A 13,159-nucleotide genomic window follows, 5' to 3' on the forward strand; every position below is an offset into this window, starting at 1 on the left:
TTTAATTTCTGTATTACAAGCAGAAGAATAAACAGGAATAAAATGAAGAACAAGGTAAGTAAAGACAAAAGGAAAAGAATTAGAAAAATAGGAAAACAATTGAGAAGAAAAAAGAGGCATGAGGGGAAATTTGTAGATGAAAACATATTGACTCCTCCTCTGTCCCAGGCACCCTGCATGTGGTGGGAGCCCCTATTGAACCAGCTCTCTTTTCCCTCACTGTCACAACTCTGCACTATGACAGACATTGAAATTGCCCGATGCTCACTTTTCCAAGTACCCTGACAGCTGTGGCTTAACAGCGGACATAGAGAGATATATGAAGAGAAATCAGTCTTTGGCTTAGTTGCCATTGTGTGGATGACCAAGCCTGGCATCTTAGCAGCTACCAGACAGGTTCAAACAAAAGGATAAAAGCCAAGAGAAGTATGAAAAAGCCTCCATTCTCTATGACACTCTCCATTCTCCACTAGACTAACCCCTAGGTTTGATGGTTACTTAGCCCTTAGGCTCCTTGTCTGATAAAATAATGCATATAGTCATTGCATTGTGCTGTGCTCAGTCATTGCATTAGTTGCTCAGTCATGTCTGACTCTTTGCAACTTCATGGACTGTAGACTGCCAGGCTCCTCTGTCCATGGGGATTCTCCGGGCAGGAATTTTAGCCTCTTTCAATTAAGTATTCTGTGAATCGTGACTGAAAGGGTCTCCATCACCCTGACATTCACTGAATTCAAATTCACTGATAGAAAACACGTAATCATGGTGAATCTGCAGAGATTCTTGGGGTGCTGGGAATGCTGCCTGTTGCGGGTTCACCTGCTACTGCTCCACAGTGGGGGCAGGGAACGTGGCTGGCACTGAGAGCGCTGACTCAAGCCCTCTGCTTGGTCCTTTGTTGGGCTTTGGTAGAGAGTGCAACAAACACAGCCCATGCGCGTGTGCTCAGGTGCCCAGTCAGTTTGACTCTTTGAGGCCTAATGGAATGTAACCCTCAAGTTTTCTCTCTCCATGGGATTCTCCAGACAAGAATACGGGGCAGGTTGCCATTTCCTACTCCAGGGGATCTTCCCCACCCAGGGATTGAACCCACATCTCTTGAGACCCCCGAATTGGCAGGTGGCCACCTGGAACTAATCATAGCTTGAGAAGGGCAAAAGGCCCTCTGGAGTGATGGTCTATGCCACAAAAACAGGCCATTCAAGATTGAGATGAGCCCTTGGATGAGGATATCTCCAATGGTTGTCCCAGAGGGAGATGATGCAGGCACACTTGTTCCTGAGATATATAGTCCCAGCAGAGGCTATGGCTTTCCCAGTGACCTTCCTCTTTGAATTCACTCCAGGAAAGACCCCACACCCCTGAACTTTTCTTGATTAATGGATATGAGGGTCTAAGGGGTGAACTGCAGCACATGTTTCCTGTGCCATCCTGATCCTCCTTCAGAACGGAAGGACTTACTTCCCTGGGATGTCCAATTACTGCTGAATCTTAGCCCCTAGCTTGCAGCTTGTTCAACAAATTGTTTCCACTAAAGACAGTTGCTAAGCCCAAGGTCATGCCCCTTCCTGCACAGCTGCAGCCCTTGGCTTGGAGATAAAATGGCCCTGCTCCCTGACTCCAATAGAGGACAACTCAGAGAGATCACCCCAACTTCAGAGATGCTAGTGGAGTTAAGGGGCACCTTTTTGGAAATGGCATTTGACTGCAAACTGTTTTCCTCCACAGATGCTTATCCCAAGAGTGCTTTGGAATAAACTACTTGTAAACCGGAACAGGACCCTAGGGTCCAGTTGTCGTCCACTTGCCTTTTGTCTGTAGAAAAACTTCAGTCAAAGGATAAGTTTAATAAGAGAAATGAGAACATCCAGAAGCAAAGAAAGCAGTCCAATAAGACTAAATAACAATGATTTAGTCAGTAGCCTGGTCAAGGACCTTCAGTTCTTCTTCAAGGATTACAGATAATATTCTGAGCTATATCCTATAATCTGTCTTATAGATGCTGAAACACTCACCAGGTGGAAGAAGTTAAGTATATATTCACAGACTATATGTCATGTGGCCATGACATAAGCTGCCACAATGATGAGAATTAGCCCCAAAGAAATGGGAACAAACCAACCCTGGAACTGAAGACAAACCATACTTAAAAGAATCAAGATGACCTGGTCAGACCTCCAATGACCAATTGCAAGGGGACGGACAGGGCTGACTGTGCTTTCCTACATGTAGCCCACTTACCTCCTCTGTACACCCCTGAAATTCCTCTTTAAAAGCTCTTGCCCACTGATTGGTGGTGGGGGATGTCAGCCTTTGTACACAAGTCTGCCCTGCATCCCTCCAGCACTGCTCCCCCCAACCGCCTCGCATTGCCAACCTCTGAAATCAAGCCAACTTTCCACCAAGCTTACCTTCGGACTCTCATTTCAGAAATGCTTTCACAGAGACTGCTTCCTGGGGAATCCAAACTGTGACATTTGGCCCAAAATTAGAGAAGGCTTTTTCGAAGAAGTGATCTTGGCTGCTTAGTTTGGCAGAGTGAATACTGTACAAATGAACCTATAGATGGACCAGGATACTTAAGGTCTAGGCAATGGTTCTAAATAGGGAGGATTTGCACACACACACACACACACACACACACACACGCGAGAACATTTAACTATGTCTAGAGACATTTTTTCATTGTTAAAAGTAGGGGTTATTACTGACATCTATTTGTGTAGAGGTCAGGAATGTTGCTAAACATAGTACAATGCACAGAACAGTCTCTGTACCAAATTCCAGTCCAAAATGTTGATGGTGCTGAGGCTGGGAGATCTCAGGCTAAGATGGGATTGGAGAGGTTCTGAAGGAGCATAGAACATCCAGGAAACTGGAATTATATGGGACTCAGAGACACAGACAAGGAGTGGAGTGTACAGAAACTGCCAAGGAGACAATGCAAGGGAAGTTGACTTTTACCCTGGAAAGCCATGGAGAGTTTCTATGTTAGGAATTAAAATGATCAAATTATATCTTTGAGAAATTGCACAGTCTGATCATGGGTAACTGGAGTTAGATGGCACTAGAGGGAGGAAAGAAAGGTTTGAAGATCATGGGAAATGTGATGGTGCTTAACCAGCATGACAGCAGGGGATGGGGAGAAAGGATTGAGAAACATTTATGAGAAGATAGGATAAAACTTACTAATGTGTTGGAGAGGCAGCAAAAATTAATGTTTGAGTTTATGGTCTCTGGAGCCGGAGGTTACAGCCTCAAATTCCACTTTGCCTGGTATTAGTTTTGCAAACTTGAACAACTTATATTTAATTTATCTGTTGCTTGGTTTTTGATCTGTTCAGTTCAGTTCAGTCGCTCAGTTGTGTCCAACTCTTTCTGACCCCATGGATAGCACCACTCCAGGCCTCCCTGTCCATCACTAACCCCTGGAGTTTACTCAAACTCATTCCATCTGTGATGCCATCCAACCATCTCATCCTCTGTCGTCCCCTTCCATCTTCAACCTTTCCCAGCATCAGGGTCTTTTCCAATAAGTCAGTTCTTTGCATCAAGTGGCAAAAGTATTGGAGTTTCAGCTTCAGCATCAGTCCTTCCAATGAATATTCAGGACTGATTTCCTTTAGGGTGGATTGGTTGGATCTCCTTGCAGTTCAAAAGCATCAATTCTTCAATGCTCAGCTTTCTTTATAGTCCGACTCTCACATCCCTACAGGACTACTGGAAAAACCATGACCTTGACTAGATGGACCTTTGTTGGCAAAGTAATGTCTCTGCTTTTTAATATGCTATCTAGGTTGGTCATAACTTTCCTTCCAAGGAGTAAACATCTTTTAATTTCATGGCTGCAATCACCATCTGCAGTGATTTTGGAGCCCAAAAAATAAAGTCTGTCACTGTTTCCATTGTTTCCCCATCTATTTGCCATGAAGTGATGGGACCAGATGCCATGATCTTAGTTTTCTGAATGTTGAGCTTTAAGGCAACTTTTTCACTCTCCTCTTTCACTTTCATCAAGAGGCTCTTTAGTTCTTCACTTTCTGCCATAAGGGTGGTGTCATCTGCATATCTGAGGTTATTGATATTTCTCCTAGCAATCTTGATTCCAGCTTGTGCTTCATCCAGCCTGGCATTTTGCATGATGTACTCTGCATATAAGTTAAATAAGCAGGGTGACAATATATAGGTTTGATGTACTCCTTTCCTGATTTGGAACCAGTCTGTTGTTCCACATCCAGTTTTAACCATTGCTTCTTGACCTGCATACATTGTACAGGAGGCAGTGATCAAGACCACCCCCAAGAAAAATAAATGCAAAAAAGCAAAATGGTTGTCTGAAGGAGGGCTTACAAATAGCTCTGAAAAGAAGAGAAGCAAAAGGCAAAGGAGAAAAGGAAAGATATATCCATCTGAATGCAGAGTTTCAAAGAATAGCAAGGAGAGATAAGAAAGCCTTCCTAAGTAATCAATGCAAAGAAATAGAGGAAAACAATAGGATGGGAAAGACTAGAGATCTCATCCAAAAAATTAGAGATACCAAGAGAAATTTTCATGCAAAGATGAGCACAATAAAAGACAGAAATGGTATGGACCTAACAAAAACAGAAGCTATTAAGAAGATATTAAATCTTTTTAAATAAATCAGGTAAATACCAAGACATACGGTGTCTCCAAGAGTTTTTACTTTTCTGCTGTACAGTTGGTGGATGATTAGGCACTCATTGAGCTGAGGAACAAGGCTGAGAATCTTCTGGTTTTGTTTCCTTGGAGTTGGAGAGATGGGTACTGTCGTGGGTCCACAAGTGTTTCATTGCAGAAGCTCCAGATATGAAGTTCCAGCATGGTCAAAACACCTGAGAAGGCAGGTAAGATGATTGAGAAAATGAGGGCCATTTTAAAAAGCACATCCTGAATACATTCTAAAAATTATGAGACCTTGTTCTAGTAATTTCCAGTAAATATCGCCTTCTTATCCTTGCACTGAAAGAAATAAGATGCTGTAGGCTCCGTTCCTCTTCTTCTCAAGAGGTAACTCAGCAGTAAGCTGATATTAATTCAGTTACCTTTTACCACTATGCAACGTTAACTGTTACTACTTTATGTGATCAAACAAATGAAAGAAATTCTGAACAAAATATATCCAGAATTCTATGAACACTGAAGACAGTTCTAAGTCTCTATGTTAATAATGAATGTATTAAAAACAATGGTTTTAACTTTTTCCTTTCCTTTGGATATATAATCACATTTCTTTGTGCAGAACCAGGATTGTAAGAGTATGTTTAAAAAAATATTTTTGAACTATATTTCACCTGGGTGCTGGGAGGCAAATTTAAATTTGGAAAACTGTTTACCCATATGGAGACTTGAAAGAAAGATACATTTGAGGTGCAATTATCTGAAATTATAATGCAATGGGCTATAGAAACAAGCCTGAAATTTCTTAGCACAAATTGCTAGGAATCTTTGTTTTTGTCCAACTGTCTATTTAGACCGTGATTTTTTGATCCAAGAGGAAAGATTTGTGGAAACATTGACTCTGGCAAAAATGTTCGGTTTCCCTACTACAACAAACACATTTGGTTAGCTGCATGGATTACTGACATGAATATCTTTTTGGAAAAAAAAAAAAGCCACATAGGGCTTGAGGAGCTTTTTTTATGTACTGAAATCCTGGAATAGAAAAAAAAAAAAAAAGAAAGAAAGAAACCCCAGTGATAAATTTTAAGTGTTAATTGCATATAGGATAGTAGAAATAGTTTTACTTGCATAAAGAGTCTTATTCTGGAATTTTGTGAATTTACACAAGTTGAGAAAAGAGAAAATCGCACATTATATCTCTTAGAGCATAGAAAAGATCATAATTGCACAGACCACTTTCTTTGTTCCTTATATTTCACACAGATTTTGAAGCATAACAAGTATTATTAAAAAGATTAGTTTACTTGGTTCTCACAAGAATTCAATGGTCTATATTGTTGTTTCTGTTTAGTAATTAAGTCCTGTCCAATACTTCAGTAACCCCATGGACTGTAGCCCACCAGGCTCATCTGTCCATGGGATTTCCCAAGCAAGAATACTGGAGTGGGTTGCCATTTCCTTCTTCAGGGGATCTTCCTAACATAAGTCTTATGCATTGAAGGCAGACTCTTTACCATCTGAGACACCAGGGAAGCCCTCAATGGTGTAGATCAGTTCAGTTCAGTCTCAGTCATTTCAAACTCTTTGCAAACACATGGACTGCAACACACCAGGCTTCCCTGAGCAATAAAAACTCCCAGAGCTTGCTCAAATTCATGTCCATCGAGTCGGTGATGCCATCCAACCATCTAATGCTCTTTCATCTGCTACTCCTCCTGCGCTCAATCTTTCCCAGCATAAGGGTCTTTTCAAATGAGTCAGTACTTCACATCAAGTAGTCAAAGTATGTGAGTTTCAGCTTCAGCATCAGTCCTTGCAATGAATATTCAGGACTGATTTCCTTTAGGATGGACTGGTTGGATCTCTTTGCAGTCCAAGGGACTCTCAAGAGTCTTCTCCAACACCACAGTTCAAAAGCATCAATTCTTCAGCACTCAGCTTTCTTTATAGTCCAACTCTCACATCCCTACATGACTACTGGAAAAACCATAACTTTGACTAGATGGACCTTTGTTGGCAAAGTAATGTCTCTGCTTTTTAATATGCTATCTAGGTTGGTCATAGCTTTTCTTCCAAGGAGCAAGTGTCTTTTAATTTCATGGTTGCAGTCACCATCTGCAGTGATTTTGGAGCCCAAGAAAATAAAGTCTTGTCACTGTTTCCATTGTTTCCCCATCTATTTGCCATGAAGTGATGGGACTGGATGCCATGATCTTAGTTTTTTGAATGTTGAGTTTAACCCACCTTTTGTGCTCTCCTCTTCCACTTTTATCAAGAGGCTCTTCAGTTCCTCTACACTTTCTGCCATAAGAGTGATATCATCTGTGTATCTGAGGCTATTGATATTTCTCCCAGCAATCTTGATCCCAGCTTGTGCTTCATCCAGCCCAGCATTTCTCATGATGCACCTTGCATATAAGTTAAATAAAGGGTGACAATATACAGCCTTGATGTACTCCTTTCCTGATTTAGAACCAGTCTGTTGTTCCATGTCCAGTTCTAACTGTTGCTTCTTGACCTGCATACAGATTTCTCAGGAGGCAGGTTAAGATGGTCTGGTATTCCCATCTCTTTAAGAATTTTCCACAGTTTGTTGTGATCTACACAGTCAAAGGCTTTGGCATAATCAATAAAGCAGAGTAGATGTTTTTCTGGAATTCTCTTGCTTTTTCTATGATCCAACAGATGTTGGCAATTTGATTTCTGGTTCTTCTGCCTTTTCAAAAACCAGCTTGAACATCTCGAAGTTCACAGTTCATGTACTGTTGAAGCCTGGCTTTGAGAACTTTGAGCATTATTTTGCTAGCATGTGAGATGAGTGCAATTGTGCAGTAGTTTGAACATTCTTTGGCATTGCCCTTCTTTGAGATTGGAAAGAAAACTGACATTTTCCAGTCCTGTGGCTACTGTTGAGTTTTCCAAATTTGCTGGCATATTGAGTGCAGTACTTTCACAGCATCATCTTTTAGGATTTGAAATAGCTTAACTGGAATTCCATCACCTCCACTAGCTTTGTTTGTAGTGATGCTTCCTAAGGTCCACTTGACTTCACATTCCAGGATGTCTGGCTCTAGGTGAGTGATCACACCATCGTGATTATCTGGGTCATGAAGATCTTTTTTGTTTAGTTCTTCTGTGTATTCTTGCCACCTCTTCTTAATATCTTCTGCTTCTGTTAAGTCCATACCATTTCTGCCCTTTATTGTGCTCATCTTTGCATGAAAATTTCCCTTGGTATCTCTAATTTTCTTGAAGAGATCTCTAGTCTTTCCCATCTGATTGTTTTCCTCTATTACTTTGCATTGATTGCTGAGGAAGGCTTTCTTATCTCTCCTTGCTATTCTTTGAAACTCTGCATTCAAATGGGTATATCTTTCCTTTTCTCCTTTGCCTTTTGCTTCTCTTCTTTTCACAGCTATTTGTAAGGCTTCCTCAGACAACCATTTTGCCTTTTTGGATTTCTTTATTTGGGGGGATGGTCTTGATCCCTTCCTCCTAAACAAAGTCATGAACCTCCTTCCGTATTTCTTCAGGCACTATGAAGTTCTTATATCAGATAGTTCTTCTGCCAGAAGTTCTTCTATCACATAGTTCTACTAGATCTAATCCCTTGAATGTATTTCTCACTTCCACTGCATAATGGTAAGGTACTTGATTTAAGTCATACCTGAATGGTCTATTGGTTTTCCCTACTTTCTTCAATTTAAGTCTGAATTTGGCAATAATCTGAGCCACAGTCAGCTCCTGGTCTTGTTTTTGCTGACTGTATAGACTTTCTCCATCTTTGACTGCAAAGAATATAATCAATCTGATTTCTGTATTGACCATCTGGTGATGTCCATGTGTAGAGTCTTTTCTTATGTTGTTGGAAGAGGGTGTTTGCTATGACCAATGTGTTCTTCTTGGCAAAACTCTGTTAGCCTTTGCTCTGCTTCATTTTGTACTCCAAGGCCAAACTTGCCTGTTACTCCAGGTATCTCTTGACTTCCTACTTTTGCATTCCAGTCCCCTATGATGAAAAGGACATCTTTTTTGGGGTAGTTCTAGAAGGTCGCTTGTAGGTCTTCATAGAACCATTCAACTTCAGCTTCTTCAGCATTACTGGTTGGGGCATAGACTTGAATTACTGTGATATTGAATGGTTTGCCTTGGAAATGAACAGAGATTATTCTATCATTTTTGAGTAAGTAACTAGGAATTGGGGCTTCTCCAATGGCTCAGCAGTGAAGAACCATCTGTAGTGCAGGAAATGTGGCAGACGTCTCTGAATTGGGAAGATTCCCCAGAGACGAAAATGGCAAACCACTAGTTCAATATTCTACACCCAAATTGTAGGACATACATGCACTTAGTAAATATTCATTGAACAAATAAATAAGTGGGCTTAATCGTTCTCAGCGGGCCTTTAAAATGGAACTTCTCTGGTGACAAACTCCATGACATTTATGTGTAACAGCCTAATAAAAAGTCAGCATTCCATTATAAGCTTGCAAATTAGAAAAGGATATAAATTTCAAAATCTGAATTTAATGGACAAAACCATGAAATGGAGATACCAGTAGTTTCCATAGGTTGATGAAATTCTTGGCTTCTCTGACTGCAATATCTAAACCAATCCAACACTCTCTATCTCAATCTTTTGACTTAATTTTTTAGCTCTTATCACCAACTACCATATTAAATGTTGTCTTATTTACTTCTGCCTCTTGCCACTAGAATATAAAATTCAATGAACTTTTCCATCTATATATCTCCAGCACTTGAAATAATTTGGCATGTAAAAACTACAGTCAATCAAAAATAACACAACTTAGTCATTAAGTCAATACTGACTCTTTTGTGACCCTATGGACTGTAGCCCACTAGATTCCTCTGTCCATGAAATTTCCCAGGCCATGAATACTGGGGTGGGTTGCCATTTCCTTCTCCAATTGACTTTTGACTGATTGAATGAATGATTGCTGAACTGGAAGTTAAAGGGTCTTTTATGAGAAGTTCCATTTTAGAAACTGTCCTCTAATAATGACCCAGTAGGACACCTGGTGTCCTAATGTGTTTTAGACAGACTCCTGGTGTTGGGATGTTGTCTAAATTAAGCTTAAGGAGCTCACAGTCACAGACAAATCAAACCTTCTGACAAATGAGATACTAAGATTTTAATTTTGAATAATTTGTTCAATTCTTTGAAGAGTAAAATACTTACAAAAATTCAGAATTAAATTTTTGAAGTTTTCCCCTCACCATTATATTCATGGTGACTTCCCAGGTGGCCCAGCAGTAAAGAATCTGCCTGTAATGAAGGAGCTGCAAAAGACATGGGTTTGATCCCTGGGTCAGGTAGATCCCCTGGAGAAGGGAATGACAGCCCACTCCAGTATTCTTGCCTGGAGAATCCCATGGACAGAGGAGCCTGGTGGGCTACAGACCATAGGATTGCAAAGAGTCAGACATTACTGAAGCGACTTAGCAAGCATTATAGTCATGATTATCGTTCAGTGTATTGTGTCCCTTCTAATTCCTTAGCGTCTTAGTCAGCTCAGGCAGCCATAGCAAAATACCATAGAGCGGGTGGTTTAAACAACAAATTGAGAAAGTCCAAGGTCAGGGTGCCAGCTGAGTCAAGGTCTGGTGAGGGCTCTCTGGGCATGAACATGGAGAAAGAGAGAGAGAAGTCACTCTTTCTATTCTTGTAAGGCCTCAAATCCTATTGGATTTGGATCCTTCGCTTATGAACCTCATTTAACCTTAATTATACCCTAAATGCACTACCTCCAAATACAATTACATTAGAGGCTAGGGCATCAAAATATGAATTTTTTAGGGAGAGAGCACAATTCAGTCCATAGCAAAAGCAATGCACACTATTTATTCAACCAGTATTTATTGAGCATCTGATCTGTGCCAAACATTATTCTAGGCATTTAGGTTATATAGATGAACAAAGCAAAGGTCCCTCCATTCATGGAACATATATTTTGTCAGGCATATATTTAAATGGATTTTAGTAAAATAAATAATACCAATTGATTTTTTAATTTATCTCTTACTGAAGTCTTGCTTGATAATTAATACTTTTTAGAATATCAGCAAAAAAGGAAAAATCAGACACTTTTGCTTTGCAGAAAAGCAGGCATTACTAAAAGTACTGTACAATATATGATGATAAAATATAACAAAATTCTACTAAATACCAAAGCTTGTGCCACAGAACTTCATTAAATAAGCTGAGTTTATGGATCCATGAGTTAAGAAAATATTTTCCTTAGTGAAGAACTGAATAATATTTCAGAGCATTTTTCCAGCAGACACGAATAGTATTAGAAAGTCTTGGCAGGAATGAGAAATAAATAGCAACGATATGTTACATTTGGAAATCAGTGAACCAGCCCAAGAATAACAGTGAAATAGCAAGGGAGTCTTTAAAGTATTATTTATTAGGGATTAAAAACATTTTAAATGCTTATCTTATTGTGTCACTAAGACTCTAAAAAGGCATTAAATCTGAGAGACCTAAAATCAGAAATTATAAATTTCTTAAGATTTAAAAAAAAATCAAGTTGTATCACTACTTACATAGCATTTAACAAACAATAGTTGACAATATATTTAAATGTCATAATATTGTACCAAATCCATTTCTAAATATGTTTGGTTAAACAACAGGAAAATCAGTTTTATCAAATGTGTTCATAGGTAGTAAAATAATTTAAAATTTTGAGAGTTCAACTGACATCCAGTCATGTTTGTTTACTTGAAGAGCTCTTTCCAAGGCACAAGACGTGCTCCTGTATGTCTGAAGACCTAATTCTGCTCTGAAGACCTACAGCACTCAATGAAACCAAATGGGAAATGAAGGAAGGAAAGAAGGAAGGGAGGGGGAGGAGGGGAGGGAGGGAGGAGGGAGGAGGGAGGGGGGAGGAGGGAGGGGGGAGGAGGGAGGGGGGAGGGAGGAGGGAGGGAGGACGGAGGGGATGGAGGGAGGAGGGAGGGGGGAGGGGATGGAGGGAGGGGGGAGGGGATGGAGGGAGGGGATGGAGGGAGGGGATGGAGGGGGGAGGGAGGGGGGAGGGGAGGGAGGGAGGAGGGAGGGGATGGGAGGGAGGAGGGAGGGGAGGGAGGGAGGAGGGAGGGGATGGAGGGAGGAGGGAGGGGAGGGAGGGGGAGGGAGGGAGGGAGGAGGGAGGGGGAGGGGAGGAGGGAGGACGGAGGGGATGGAGGGAGGAGGGAGGGGGGAGGGGATGGAGGGAGGGGGGAGGGGATGGAGGGAGGGGATGGAGGGAGGGGAGGGAGGGGGGAGGGAGGGGATGGAGGGAGGAGGGAGGAGGGAGGGAGGAGGGAGGGGATGGAGGGAGGAGGGAGGGGGGAGGGGATGGAGGGAGGAGGGAGGGGAGGGAGGGAGGAGGGAGGGGATGGAGGGAGGAGGGAGGGGATGGAGGGAGGAGGGAGGATGGAGGGGAGGAGGGAGGAGGAGGGAGGAGGGAGGGAGGAGGAGGGAGGGGAGGATGGAGGGGAAGAGGGAGGGGAGGAGGGAGGGGAAGAGGGAGGGAGGAGGAGGGAGGAGGGAGGGAGGATGGAGGCAGGATGGAGGGGGGAGGGGATGGAGGGAGGAGGGAGGGGATGGAGGGAGGGGAGGGAGGGAGGGGGGAAGGGATGGAGGGGGGAGGGAGGGAGGGGATGGAGGGAAGAGGGAGGGGAGGGGGGAGGGGATGGAGGGAAGAGGGAGGGGACGGAGGGAGGAGGGAGGGGATGGAGGGAGGAGGGAGGGGATGGAGGGAGGAGGGAGGAGGGAGGGGATGGAGGGAGGGGAGGGAGGGGATGGAGGGAGGAGGGAGGGACGGAGGGAGGAGGGAGGGGATGGAGGGAGGAGGGAGGAGGGAGGGGATGGAGGGAGGAGGGAGGGGCTGGAGGAGGGAGGGGATGGAGGGAGGAGGGAGGGGATGGAGGGGATGGAGGGAGGGGATGGAGGGAGGAGGGAGGGGAGGGAGGGAGGAGGGAGGGGACGGAGGGAGGAGGGAGGGGATGGAGGGAGGAGGGAGGAGGGAGGGGATGGAGGGAGGAGGGAGGGGAGGGAGGAGGGAGGGGATGGAGGGAGGAGGGGGGAGGGAGGGGATGGAGGGAGGGGGGAGGGGATGGAGGGAGGGGGATGGAGGGAGGGAGGAGGGAGGGAGGAGGGAGGGGACAGAGGGAGGGGAGAAGGAAAGGAAGGAGAGAGGAAAAGAAAAGCAAGGGAAGAGAGAAAGATATCAAGTAGTGATGTGAGAGTTGGATCCTAAAGAAGACCTAGCACCAAAAAACTGATGCTTTTGAATTGTGGTGCTGACTCAAGAGAAGACTCTTGAGACCCTTGGACTGCAATGAAATCAAACTGGTCAATCCTAAAGAAAATCAACCCTGAATATTCATTGGAAGGACTGATGCTGAAGCTCCAATACTTTGGCCACCTGATGTGAAGAGCCAGCTCATTGGAAAAGACCCTGATGCTGGGAAAGATTGAAGGTAAAAGGAGAAGGGGGAGACA

The sequence above is a fragment of the Odocoileus virginianus genome, unplaced genomic scaffold, assembly GCF_023699985.2.
Source record: "Odocoileus virginianus isolate 20LAN1187 ecotype Illinois unplaced genomic scaffold, Ovbor_1.2 Unplaced_Contig_41, whole genome shotgun sequence".
Taxonomy (NCBI): domain Eukaryota; kingdom Metazoa; phylum Chordata; class Mammalia; order Artiodactyla; family Cervidae; genus Odocoileus; species Odocoileus virginianus.